The sequence below is a fragment of the Corvus cornix genome, chromosome 10 (assembly GCF_000738735.6).
Source record: "Corvus cornix cornix isolate S_Up_H32 chromosome 10, ASM73873v5, whole genome shotgun sequence".
Classification (NCBI taxonomy): domain Eukaryota; kingdom Metazoa; phylum Chordata; class Aves; order Passeriformes; family Corvidae; genus Corvus; species Corvus cornix.
This window is the reverse complement of record NC_046340.1, coordinates 2,786,692-2,801,402: the sequence shown is the minus strand read 5'-3', so window position 1 is coordinate 2,801,402 and position 14,711 is coordinate 2,786,692. Positions and strand designations below refer to the sequence as shown.

The following is a 14,711-nucleotide window of genomic DNA, read 5'->3' as shown; positions in this document are numbered from 1 at the left end:
CATGGCTCAGGCCAGGCACCTAGAACATGAGAAACATGTGCATTGTGGGAAAGTAATTATTTTCCCCCTTTAATGTAAGTAAATGATTTAATATTAATAAAATGGGGAGATAATTTGCCTCCTTACTTACGATGCAGACTTACAAACAGGTCCAAGAACCTCAGCAGCAGTACTAACGTGGTAGTAAGACAATTTGACAGGACACTCCTATCCAGCAATAGAAGACCAGGAGCTAGGTGTGAAAGGGCAAGGATAGCACTGATGTTAAAAGCAAATAGTAACAGCAGTGCAGAATCATTGATGTTCTTTGCTAGTCTGTAACATCCATGTAACTCACAAGAGTGGTGTACCAATGATTCTTCAAGTGTAAGGACCAAACCAGGTCTTGGTCATGATACTGGCTGAAGTTATTTTTGCCTAGATTGTCTTATGTATTGTCTAAAATTTGAATGCTTTACACTGAAGGAAGAAGTCAGTCTTACAGGTTTTATAATGAGCCCGCAAAAGCCTTTTCTTTTTAACTTCATTTGAAGGAAAATGAAGTTATTTGAAGAAAAATATGGTAGTGTTTGGCTATGTCACAAAGGACATTCACAAGTGTGCTGAAAGAACACAGGCTATTTGTGCATGTCTTGAGAAGAAAAATGTGGGTAGGGTTTAAATAAAAGCTGCTGCTTGATTCACTAGACCAGTTACAAGGGAACTTGACTGGTAACACATCATTTTTTTCTGGAAAAAAAAAGAGGTTATGTAAGCTGATTTAAAAATACAGTAAATAAATCCTTCAAATCTCCAGAGAAATGCAGATGTCAGGCAGAATTGTAAGAACTTGATGTCACAGTAGAGTCAGTGTTTTGTGGCAAATATAAGATGAATGCACTAAGTGTGCTATCTGTAAGAATTTATAAGGAATTGTTTGGTTACTCAAAGCCCAGTTGGATTGGATGCTTAACGTATTTGAACTCCTAATGAGGACAAAATGAGGTCATGAACCTCCCTGATGAACACAAGTATATACATATGCTTTGACAAATGTCGTTGATCCACAGAGCTTTGTTTTTTAGCTAATGAATCATAAAATTATTTGAATTGAAATTAATCTTTAAAGATCTTCTAGTCCAACCCCTTGCCATGGGCAGGGACATCTTTTGCTAGGTCAGGTTACTCAGCCTGACCTTGAGCACTTCTAGGGATGGGGCATCCACAACTTCTCTGGGCAACCTGTTTCGATGTCTCACCAAAGAATTTCTTCCTTAGAGCTAATCTAAATCTATCCCTGTTCACTTTAAAATGGTTGTCCTTTGTCCTTTCACTGCAGACTCTGATGTGAGTGGCAGCATAACTTGCAGGAGGATTGTTCCTTGATGTGACTGGGCACTGAGATGAGGCTGTGACTGGCTGGTAGCTCCCATGATCCTCCTTATTATCCTCTTTAAAAATGGGTGAGATATTCCCACTTTTTCAGTTACTGGGACTTTGCCTGACTGCCTTAACTTTCCAAATATGATGGAGAAATTCTTTATAACTACACCAGCCAATTCTTTCAGGACCTTGGGATGCATCTCATCAGGTCCAGTAGACTTGTTTATGTAATTAAGCTGTCAGTGGAATGAATTGAAATGTGTGGTCATTCATGCAGTTGAAAATAGAAAAAAATTTTAGAGGATGTTCCTTCTCAGCCTTTGTCAGTCCCATCTTCTTGCTTTCCTTTTTGTTTCGTGTTGAGTCTTTCAGCATCTTTCAAGAATGTTAAATGTACTGTACTGAAAATTTTTAAAGTAAACACCCTCCCTCCCCTCAATCTCTTTTCAAATCTACCTGTAATCTAAAAAATTTGCTTTATGATGCTGAAAAACTTATGGCTACTGGAATGCATTTTTCCAAATGGCATAAAACTGATTTATCTGCCTCTACTTCTGTGAACACAGGGTCTGAGCTCTGAAGTGCCTACTTTGTACACCAAGAGTGATGCATGCTGCCTTTAAGATTTGTGTATGTGGTTCCAGAAGTTCATCTTCAGGTATGTTGGGCTGAAATAATGATTCTGACACTGTTTTATCACTGTGGTGTTAATAAGAACAGGACAAGAGTGTGCATGTCTGTCTTTACCAAATCTTATACTACTTCCTGGTGAGTAATATGTCTGGTATAAGTTAAAACACCCATTTGGCCACCATAGTATTTTTGTCTGGTCTTATTGTGGCAAAGAAGACCAAGATTAGGAGTCTCTGCAGAGACATTACAGCACCTATTTACAACTTTCTTCAATTGCATTATTTATTCCTTGATGAAAGCTTTTTTCTGCATTATTTGTTTATCACTGTGATATTCTGATAATCATCCCTGCACTGTGAACTGAATTAATTGGTATTTCTCAACCACAAATGCAATCCAAGCAATTGTTTTTGTAATTAAACTCAGTTTCCAGTTTACTTTACTTTGCTTACATTATCTGGTTAGGCAATCATTGTCTGGAACATAATAAAATAATCTAAATTACTGTTCTTGTAAGAATAAACCAAACAATAATTAATACGCTATTACTTCCTTAGGGACATTCTTTGAAGATTTCAATAAGAAAAAGAGAAAACAAATCAATAGAATATGGAAATTGTTTGCCATAAAGGCATATTTGAACACTTTATTTCATTTGAAGTGCTTAGAGAATGTTGAAGAATTAAATGGAAAAACTAAAAGATTTCCTATGGCAGGAAGCCTTTGAGGCAGAAGTGTAATGAATCATGTGAAGAATATTGCTCAAGTGCAGTTCCTATTGTTATAATCAAATGAGCTAGACCTCTACAAAACTGTGGTGTTAAGTGTGTGTATTTTGTGCACACATGTGTGTGCCACTTTTTAATTCAGACTTTTATAGGCATAGTTAAACTAGATTAGCAGCATTTTTTACTGTAATCCATACTAGACTTCTGAAAGGCAGAGTAAATACACAAACAAACAATAGCCTGCAGCAAGGCTTGCTGCCACTGACAGGTATACACTGCTGTCTGATTATGAGGTAGTCACTAGGAAGCTAATTGTGTGAGCACCTGTAAGTCTAAACCTTTTTCATAGTCTATCACATTAATTTCTGCTCCTAAATGAGGCTTTTAAATCCCTTGCTATGTAAATAGTGACACCCCTGCAAAGAAATGTAAAAAAACCCAACCAACAGCAAGAGATGTTAACCCTTCTCTAATGCAAAGTGCAAAAGCATTTTGTACTGGTAATGCTTCCATGTTTAGAATAGACTTCATAGATTGTTGTGCTTGAAAAGATGGTGCCTTTTCTTGCTGTACACTCCACCTGTATGCAAACTAGTTACAAATGTTCTGTGCCTCATTATGTGTCTCAAATATATTTGCCTCTCTCCTGAGAGCAATGGCAAACCCTGAAAATTATCTTGGTAAATTGTTGGATGCCACTGTTCAGCCAGAAAGGAAATATGCTTTAAAAATGCCTTGGGCCCACCTTCCCTCACAAATCTTTTTGTGCTTTGCTGGCTTTTTGCTATTAACTTCTCAATGAAGGTCTATTTTTTCCTGAATTCCTGGAAAACTGTTAGTGTATGCTGTGAACAGCTATGGACAAATAACACAACAAGTGGCTAACATGGAATAGCTGCTGTTTTTAAAAAGGTCTTATCTCTTATTCCAAAATGTGTTGCTTTATCCAGTGAACTTGGACCTGGAGTGGGCTATGTGTGTATTTTACAAATATTTTTTTGTCCTGAACTAAGCTCTTAGATTTCCTTTAGAATGTAAGAAGACATAAGGATGTAGTTTAAATTGCTGCCAACTATATTGAGACTGGGAAGAGCTGTGGAAAATCTTAATTTTCTGGAGAAGGTTAGACTTGGATGCACCAAATACTAGTTGCAAGGGGACTTTAAATGTTTAAGTATCCAGCAGATACTTTGTCAGAAAGGAAGCACTATAAATGATTAGATCGAATGCATAGTCTATGATCTGTGTGGAATGAAACAATAAAACTAGTGCTGTTATTACTAGGAGGATGAATGTAGATGTAGAAAGGAAAATCTACTAAAACCAAATGTCCAAGTTCAGCAATAGGCTGAATTATATGGGATGCCTACTACACATGAGACAGCTAAAGGAGATTTTAAAACAAAAAAATTGTGCAAATGATTTTCAGTAATTTAGTTATCTGTCCTTTCTTAATGGAAGCACACAACACTTCTGTGTTGAGGACTTACCTGTAACTAATGAGTTTACTGACCTGCAGGAAGGAGCAGGATTGTAACTAACCTTGTACATGTACACTAGTGTTTACTGGGTCATATTCTTAATGACTTAAATTTGTTTTAAGACATGAAGCATGATTATTCAAAACTATTTACTTTACTAGAACCTTCCAAGACCATGAAATTCAGAAGTATTCCTGTGGTTTTGCTTATGTCAGCTAAAAAATGTAATCAGTTAATCTATTTCCCATTCTAGTTAAAACCACAGAATGAAGAAGCGTGTATCTGAATTCTTCAAATGCTGTAGTAAAGTTTCCTGTAATTATTCTTTCTGCTCTGCAAATGGAGGACTTAAATTTACCCTATGCTAATGTCAACAATCGTAGGCAAGCGTTCAAAATTTAAGTGTTATTTTTTTATCAGCTCTTTTACTTGATGTCTAGGATCTATTAGATAGACTACAGACAGTCTATTGCATTGTATAGTATTGGATCTAATAATATCCAGTGTAACTTGGACCATCTGGTAAATGTGTTCTAAGGAGGGTCAGGCCTAAAATAGGTAAGTTTGCAAGTGGAAGATACTCATGGGAGCTTATGAAGCTCCAGATTTAGACAATGCTGTGTTTCATTAGCAGAGATTTGAAATAATCTCTAGCTTGGTAAAGGAAACAAAGAGTGTATAAGAGAAAGCAGTAATGTTCAGCTTTCAGATCCCATGCTGGCTTGATTACAGCCTGTCTTTGGGCTTAGAATGAGATGTTTGGGTTTTAGGTTGTTGGTTCATGGTGCTGAAGAATAATTTTTTTTTTTTCTTCTTTTGGGGACAGCTACATTAGTGACGTTAGAAATGTACACAGGTTTAGGCTGAGAATAAAGGTGTTACAATGACAAGTTTACTAGTGGGGAGAAGTATGAGTCTGAAAATGTGTGTTTCACAGACTTGCTCTCAAGCTAAAGTCTGCCAATTTTCAAAAAAATCTTATGGAGATTTGGATCCTGTTGATTCTAGGCCTGCCAGAACTTTTACTGCTTTTGCATATATAGAGACAATAAAAAAATGACCTTTTCTTTCCCCCAAAAATGACTAAGGAAAGAATTGTATTAACAGAAGTAGTAGGTTTAGAGTGTTTTTTATCAATGTGGGCTATACTGCACAAACTCCTAGAATAGTATTTCACTTTTGGGCAATAGTGTTTGTGACTTGCATGACACTGAAGCAGTGATAGGTTGTGCAAGAGATCTGAGGATTAAGCCTTTTCAAATTTGGTATCTAAATGAAAATACCATTTCCAATATAAAACTGGAATCTATATTCAGAGACCAGATGCTGGTCTGTAGTGCTGTCATAACATCAAAGAATGGAAGTTGATATAGATGACGTATAGAATTGACTACAGATTGAAGGCTAGTGCTGAAAACCAATTCTTTCTAAATTGTGCAACCAGTTTGCAAAATATTAGAATGTTCTTTTGGATTAATAAATAAAATGAGAGCAGTGTCTTTCTGTTTGACCTTAGAAGAATGTAGAATACAAAAATTACTATGGGTTGAATCTTTTGTTTCTTAGACTTGTATAATTCCATTAGCCATATGGGATAGAACAGGATATAGGTTAAGCATTTCCAGAATCTATTTTTGCTTCTCCTTTGGGTTACTTAGACCTTGCATCAGAGGTATTCTGTGTTTATTTCTTTCCTTCCTACAGCAAATGGGGAGGGATTAGAGGGAGGTTTTACTTTACTTTACCTTCTACTCATTAACCAAGCAGCTGAGATACTGCAAGTGTGTTGTGTATAGTAATTGCTGATAGTGAAGAATTACTGCCTTTCTCCCCAAAGATAGGGAAGAGCTATTAATCTGGGGAGTGTATCTGAAGCATTTTTTCTTTCTTTAATGAAGTTCATCATGTATCTTTTCAGAATTGTAGCAAAAACCTTCAAATTTTCTGTGGTACTTCACAAATAAAGGTTTTCCTTTTTACTTAATTTTTTTTTTCTTCCAGTTTTTGCTGCCCTACTGGCCTGAAAATATCATGTGCACATGTGCAGGATAGAGCTGAGATTTTTTTTTTTTCCAGTGAACTCGTTATGACACTTCTCTTTGTAGAATTATAAATACTGGCAGTTATTTTTTCAGTCAATTAAAGTTCTTATAGTTGTTCCCAGCTTTGCTCTAATGCCATGTGTATATCTTTTAAGCAAAATGTACTCTGGACTAGATGGCTTTGTTTAGAGTGTTTCTAATAGAAATGTCCCTGCCACATGTATCTGCTTGGTCTGTGTAATCTCTTGTAGAATGTTTTCTGGCATTGAACTGACTGTGTATGTTTAAGCAAACATACTTCAGTTTTTGCATCTCTGTTAGTAATTAGTGTAGCTTGGGGTATCCCCAGTTAATTATTGGGACAACCAAGTTTTACAGAGATGTTTGCATTCAGGCATTTGGTTGTATATAATATTAAAAAAAAAATTACAGACAACCTTTGAAATTACATGGGTGCGGTGAAACATTTGTTTCCCTTTTTTAAAGTGTTCTAATTTGGGGCTAGATGGGTCCACTTGATGTTTGTGAGAACATTCATGTTGAATTGGACAGAAATAGATGAAACTGAGTCAGCATCCACGGTATTTCCCTTATTCTCTGTGCCTACTATTTTAACAGACTACATTGGATTTTAAGGGTATTCTGGAGTACCAAGCCATGGAGGTAAATCTGAATACTTCAGGGAAGTGGAGTGTAACCCTTCAATCACTCAAACCCTGTTTTGAAAGCACAGGCAGGGTTTTGGTTTAATAATGTCCTTGAACCAGTGCTCAGCACAGGCAGCGTGTAATGCTTAGAAATACAGTTTCCCTGAAGTGAATGAAAATCTTCACTGAATGCAAGGGATGGTAAGGTAGGGCAACAATAATCTAGGACTTCATCCTTCCGTGGATCATCATGTGTAGTATGGGTATGTGTGTACAATTGGACATATATCTATTTCTATATATTCCCTATATACATATATAAAATGTTTGCATGCATATATGTACTAAGGAGGAAGAGAGATGTTCCTTCCCCTGCTCCACAAAGTGGCTTCATTTTTTTTATTTTTAAACAAAACACACTTTATTCATATGCAAGCCAGGAGAGACAAAGTGTCTTTTCTTAATCCTGCAGTTTTGTTATTGGTTTTCTCACCTCATGTGTGAGTGGAATTGAGGTTGTCACCTCATTGTGGTCAGTTCCACACCTTTTTCAGGGTAAACAGCATGCAAACTTGTATAAGCAGCATCTGAGCCAAGGCCCTTTTATAAACCAAACTTTAATTTGTTATTGTTCTGGCATCTATGAATGTGTGTGAGAGACCATGTGGGCTGGCTGTGGAAGGCACTATAAAAACTAACAGTGGAATGTTCATCTGGAGATGTTGTATTATTTATGAAAACTTGGGGCCCAATCCTGCCACCTTCTCTCACGCTAACCATCCCACTAAGGTCAACCAGTGATTATACCTCTTTCAGAATAATATATGTGCATGAAACTTTACTGAATTGGATATATGGATGGAATTTTCAAACTTCAGAGAAACTGTGTCTGCTGATATCCATTGGATGTTGAAATTTTGAAGTGAAATAAAAACTAAATTGGTATGATCTGGAAAGGAAAACAGTCTTTGTATTTTGTTATAATCTTCTGGTTTAGATGTGTTCACTGTAAGAATTTAATAGTGAACACCTATAGTATGGGATTTACCAAAGAGATGTCATGGTGAGAAATGGGTTGCACTCTCCTCCTGGTGTCTAGTCCTTGGTAAAACATCAACTAAAATTGAAAGTGGAACAAATATAAGGTTGAAAAAACAACCAAAGTTCTCTGCTGAACAATGCAGAAAAGCCAGGGTATCAATTAATGTTTGAAAACTATATATAATTAAAGATGTTTGTAATTTGTGAATAATGTAACCATATTTATTCTGAAGACTAATTTGTGTCAACTAAATATGATCCTCAGTTTAGAAACTATAGCAATTTGAGCTTTAGGGATACTCCCCCATTTTCTAGCTTCACCTTTACACAAGCAGATACAGAGAAATGGTTTTCACTGCTTTCCCAAAAAGTTGAGCTTTTTTTATTTTAGGGCACATGTGTCACGTGTTTGGGGGTTTTTCCTGCTGCTTGAACAACAGTCTTTCTTTTTGTGAAAGACATTATACATGGCTTAAGACCTATGGCTATTATAGGTATAAAAAACCCCTGATTTTAGTAAATCCATTGAGACACATGGTAAAAAATTCCATTGACAGCATGATAAATGTGTCTTATATTTGGCCTAGCTTTAACATACCACTTTTTATTCTTTTTCCATGACAATCTCTCACACAAGTAGGACTATAATCTAAGATTGTTTGCAATAGGAAGTGTGAACAGATCACAACATGCAAACAGGACTGTCTGCAGCCTGGAGTGTAACCCGTAATACTGTCTTGAAGCTACTGTGTTTATTTTGAGGCCTTGCCCCAGGGACGGTATGAATTGGGTAAGAGAATTTGTTACCTTTCCTAAACTGCAGCCTCTGATGTCTAAAGGTGTAAAATTCTCCCTGCTGGTTCTGAATTCTGGCTCCCCATGTAGTATCCCATTGCATTAGTGGCCAAACAACAGTTAAAGACCAGTTGTCATTCAATATAAGACACATTTTGAAACAATTCAGATTTGGAACTGATTTCAAAGCCAGTTAGATTTCTATAAGGAATTCATTAAAAAAACTGCCAAACACAAACAACTAGTTTGAATACTGAACCAATTATTTATGTACATAGGCTGCATATTGAAATGGTTTTAAATTTGAACCAGTTTATCTGAAGCAGAATCAATTTGGTAAAGGTATCAAACACATAACTGCTTCATTGAACAAGGCATTTTCCCTGCCACTTGCTGCCGTGCCACTGTTGTATCCATAAATCATCTGAAAAGAGGTTTTCATATCAGTGTTTCTGATACAGCATTCCACTGTGGAGGTGGGAGTGAATGTAGTTCTCTGTGTTCCACATCATGCATAACAGGCTGTAGCAAAGTAATTTTATGCATTTCTCTTCTACTCTCTGTATAAAGGAAAAATTTAAGTGCCCTTTCTTAGCAAGGAGGGTGTTTGGACCCATCCCTGGGCCACTCTCCTAAGCAGTAAACATCATATATGTAAAAGAACAACTGTTTCCTGGGATTTTTATTTATGGAAAAACTCCAAGACTTGGATACTATAAGTAGCTTGAGAATCCATAAACAGTGACCTTAACTTTCAGTGTTAAATTGTACAACATTTATACTTCCATGAAAAACTTTCCTTAAATTTTGATGAGCTTTAAAGAGTAAGTTATGTCTGGTCTAATGTTTTCGGTTTTCTGATATCAAGATTTCTCACATCATCCCAGAGAGAAACCTCCCTCGGGTTCAGATGGAGCCAGCTCTAGGCACGTGGTGGCAGTGACCCCTTTGTCTAAGTGTTGACTCTGACCCTGGCCAGATCAGCACAATGTTGCAAAGCAGTTTTCTGTGACCCACCTGCTTGCAAGTGGGTGGAAGGAGGTGTCTTTGTTATGAATCCTCCCTGGTTTGGCACTCCTCAATTTCAGTAAATCATAGGAAACAATCTACTGTTATTTTTCCATCCTGGAGGGAGATTTTGTGGTGTTGGCAATCGAAAGAGCCTCATGATCTAAAGTGGGGCTTTCAGTTGCATCTTCTTACCTTATTACAATGGGTATTCTTTTTTCTTGCAAAGGAGATGAAGTGAAACAAATCACTTTTCATGTAGTCAACCACAGTGAAGTTATGGGGAAGAAAAATTATAAGCCATGATAAATGTCAGCAGTCAATATTGTTTCTCTTTACAGAACCCATAAACAAAATCATGCAACTAGTCTCTAAAAGGTCTTGATGACAGCTCTGGTAAATTTAAGCAGTCTGGCTAGAGAAATGAATAGTATTTTCCTGTTGCACATTCTCTCTGTCTCCCTGAAACTATTTAGATCTAATTAACCTAGTGTCAAACTCTCTGATTTCCCTCCAATGTTCTAACACAGGGCCTTAAAGAGTGTTGATTTTTTTTCTTTTTTTTGAATACCAACTTCTCTTAAAATATTTGGTTTTAACATTTATCCTTTTATTTGCCAGTGTAACAAAATAAATTATTACCTCAGTTATATAGCTATGACACTGAATCAGATGGTACCCACCCACACCACAGAAGAAAAACAGTTTTTTCTCTAGTACAGAAAGCATGTGTGTACAATGGCTGTCTTGCTCTGGCTCAGCTTGGGTATTAACGATTCTTGTTTTTGCCAGCCTTTCATTTCCTTCCACTGCATGAAATTTCACTTCAGTAAAGCCAGTAAAGATTTTGTTATTAAGCTCAGTAAGGAGAAATTATTACTTATCTTTAGCTACAAAATACTAATTTTCTAGAGTTGTATAGGGACTCCCAGAATGACTGCCTATCTTCTGCGGTACTGACAGTGGACTACCTTCTCTGCTGTCTGTAACCAAGGAATCAGGAGAGTTGCTCTGGATGCGCCTTGCTTCAGCATTTACATCATTGATATTAAATTGGTTTTGTATCTGTTACTCCTTTAGGATAAAGAGGATTTTATTCCCATGCCCAGTTTAGTTTGATTTTTAAGCTTTGAATGAAGGAGGAAAAGGTTCAAAGTAAGAACAGTATAGAGATGATAACTGGATTTTCAAATTGTTCCATTTTGTTAAGTGAAATCTTGAAGTTGCTTGGCCTTTAGGCCAAATGCTATGATGGACTGAGAAACCCATACTCATCTGGTTTGAAAGTCTTTTATTGAAAGAACAAGCATAAAACAACTGCAGCTCTTTTTCAAATTATTACATACCTACATAACTCTCTTGAAGGAATCAATAATTCTTTTCTTAATTCCCCAGTGAGTAAAAAATCCCAACAAAACCTGCCAAGAAAACATCCTGCAAATACTAGATGTTGGCAACAAAAAAGCCTGTAACAAAGGTATATTCTAGCAGGGTCCATGTAGCTCTACACAATGTTCACACAAAGCATCATTCTAGTAAATGTTTTTGGGGCTACCTCCACTTCTTGGAATGAGGATCAATCAACTGAAAATATTTTTGAGTATTAACTTAGTGGAGGAGATGCATGCTACTTAAGCATTCTTGTACAACTTAACAATGCAGGCAGTCTCTGTTTCAAACATATTTCCTTTTGAAGGGAGCTGAAGTGTTGGACCTGTTTTCCAGTTCACATGAAGTATATGCTCATCAATGCCCTACTTTACCAAGCAGATCTGTGCTGTAAATTCCTGGTATAGCTATGAGCAGCCCTCTACTCTGTCCCTGTTATGTGCAAGTGGGCTGAGAGTCAAGTATAGGCTTGTCAGCTGATCCACAGGGTTAAAAAAATAAATAATTCAAATGCTGCAGCTGCAAGAAGCACCTTATGCTATGAGTGACTACTTTTGATATACATTTTTTCCAGAATTTGTCCTCCAACACACATTTAAGTTTCAAGCTACTGGTATAAATTTTAATTACTTTTGAATGTATTGTTTGAAAATTTATTAGTTTAAGATGTCCATTATGCTATTGTTAAGAGACTTACATTAATTATCTAATTGATTTGGTTTATGGATTTGACTCTGCTTCTGTAAGTTGTGTCCGGACATCCTCTCCCTAGGGAGTGTCATCCATGAATGTTATTTTATCTGATGGTGTCACAACTTATCTACAATGATATTTGTTTACTTGTTATACAAGTACAAATCAGTAGTGCTGGCATCTAATCACTTTGGCAGGGATTTTACTGGTCAGATAGTGACAGCAGAACAAGTTTCTCTTGTGAAAGTTCAGTTGCATTTAAAGAATAAAATTTTGTACTGTGAAGATGAAGTACTAATGTAAGAAGGCAGTTCAGCTCTCCAACATGATCTTTCTAAGAGATATCTAATAGCATTTGATTCCTTCAGATTTTATTTGGGTACTGTCTTTAGATATTTAAGCCATCCTATAAAAGTCAATTTAACCGCATCTGAGCATTCTGGTTACAGAATTTACTTGATCGGAATCTTTTAAAACTTCCCCAAGGGCGCAGGACTAGATTATTCCCAGGATGGTTCCAAAAAAGATATTGTACTAGACCTGCTTCTGCTTGGACAAGACACCAACATCAAGGACTTCTGTTTGCTCTCACCTGCCTTAATACAGTGCAGCCAAGGGCAGTTGAAATTTGCAGTGAATGTATTATGTACATCTTAGTTCAGCCTTAGTTCAGTCATTTTTCTTTTTTTTTGCCAAATGCTTGATCAGTTATTTTCAGTGTAAAAAATGCATTGTCGCATCTTGCTTCAGAAGGATGGTCACTGTTTTTTAAAAGATCTTCTGGCAGTCTATTTCTCCATTCTGAGACTGAGCCCTGGCCTCTGATACCTGCTGCAGCATACCTGTCAGAATTGATAGCTGACAAGAGCTACAGTAAAGGAAAGCATTTGCATAAGTGGACAAATAATGTCAGCATCCTTTGTTATCAAAGTTTGAGTTAAGGTCTATGTCCATGGAACAGAAAAAGTGCCTCTAGTCATGTTTTAACTTATTTTTTCTAACATTTTTCTCTTATTTTCTACATGTGGTACCTTTTGTACAGATGACCACCTGCTCTTCTAGACCAAACCAGCTGTTTAACAATGTTGTATTGTTGAGATAAGATTTTTTTTTTTTTTATTTCTCTGAAGTACTTAACAATTTTTAGTCTCTGATGCTCTTTAAAGTTCAAGTGCTTTTGAAGATAAGGCATATTGCAGACACAGCATGTGATGGAATAAGTGAACATAGAATGCACTTTACTCTCTGTTTGATCTCTCTGGAGGCTGATAATTGGTGGTGGCGTTGCTGGGCTGACTGCAGCAGTAGCTGCCAAAGCAATGGGAATTGCTGTCAGGGGTTTTGATACCAGGTGGAGTAAGAAAATATGGCTTAGAATCTAGAACACTGCTTAACACTTTATAAAATATTCTGGTCAAAGTTCTACTTTGCTTTGCACTGGAACAAAACATTGTCATTCAAAAACAATCTAGAAGGTTTCTTTCTGTCATGGGACTACCAGAATTTTTAGTTAATTCATTTCTAATTAACACAAACTTCAAATTATTGATTTGACTATTCAGAAAAAGAGAACATAATTTAAAATATGCTGCCTCCTTACTTCCCAGGTCCAGCTTAAGACAAATATCATGTTCCTCCTTCCTTCCTAGCCTCAACTTTCCTCAGTTTGGTTTTTTTTTTCCCCTGCATATTATACCCAGTCCATCCCAGTCCCTTTGAATGTGGGCTTGTGTACAGCTGTTTTACCCCCACCCCTTCTGGCTGTCCCTACGCCAGTGTGGGTCATCCCTGGGCTACTGTTCCTCAGATATAGAACTCCCTTTGGTAAGCAATGCCTGCTTCCAGGAGTGTCTCACCAGGTGCCTGTCTCCTCAGCATTCCCCGTGTGTCTCTCTGTGTGTCTTCCCATCTCTTGCCTTAGTGGCTCACATGTGTGAGCAGGGGTGCCCTGGGCTGGGCTGGCAGCTTTTGGAGTGTGAGAGGCTGTTTGTGTGGGTTTTGGAGCCAGCTGGAACTGGATGGCACAGGCACTGCTCACACATGAACAGATTAGGCCCTCATGTACCTCGTGTGATTTGCCAAACGGTGTAAAAAAGTGGGACTTAGTTCAGGTCTTATTCCAGGTACAATTCTGCTTGGAACGTGGGAGGGCTCAAACATATGTCCCTACTAGCATGAAATGCTTAGTGAAAGATGCATATATCTAGGTATTTACTAAAAGCTGTTACGGAGTAGTGGCTTCATGATTCGGTATTACCTGTTTTTAATCAGTGATTTAGAGTATTTGCTTCTCTTTGCTAATGATTTCCCAGTAATTTTCAATTCAGACTCCAAGTAATTAATACATTATATTTACTTCTGAAGGCACCTATGTGTATGACATACCTCCCTATCTGCCCCCTCTAGTAAGAGTTACCATTTCTAGTAAGAGATATTAAACTTGTTTGGTTTGCTTTCTTAAACATGAAATTGGGGAAAAAAATCTTCAATTGTAAGCACTAGGAGTATGATGAAGTCAATGAAAGAATGATCAGTAATTATATGGAGCTGAGGCTGGGAGTAAAGTAGAAATGCCTCATCTTGCAGAATTTGACAATTGTCAGGTGTAGATTATACACCAGCATTTAGAAATAATGTGCAGGGAAAATACAAATAACATCACTGTTGCTCTAACAAATGAAAAAGTAGTCAACATTATAGTGATATAAAGATTGTCTTTCCTTGAAGTCAGAGCAAGTCTGTCATGGAGTACTTACAAAAGTGTTGTGGGGTAATAAAGCAAAGTCATTCATAAGTAATGAAACCACAAATTGGAGTATTATTCAGAGATAATTCTGTCTTTGAGTGCTTTATGCGCTGTGACTTTTATAAGCATGGTGTAACAACCTTTTT

The 14,711-nt window shown here is 37.0% G+C and overlaps 1 long non-coding RNA gene across 2 annotated transcripts in view; it reads left to right on the top strand.

Moving 5' to 3' along the window:
- Positions 1 to 14,711, top strand: part of LOC120410555 — a 45,367-nt gene that overhangs the window by 9,539 nt on the left and 21,117 nt on the right. For both annotated transcript variants that reach the window (XR_005602812.1, XR_005602811.1), the window contains exons 2-3: positions 1,319 to 1,442; positions 1,929 to 2,020. This is a non-coding gene — a long non-coding RNA (uncharacterized LOC120410555). The remainder of the gene's footprint in view (positions 1 to 1,318; positions 1,443 to 1,928; positions 2,021 to 14,711) is intronic.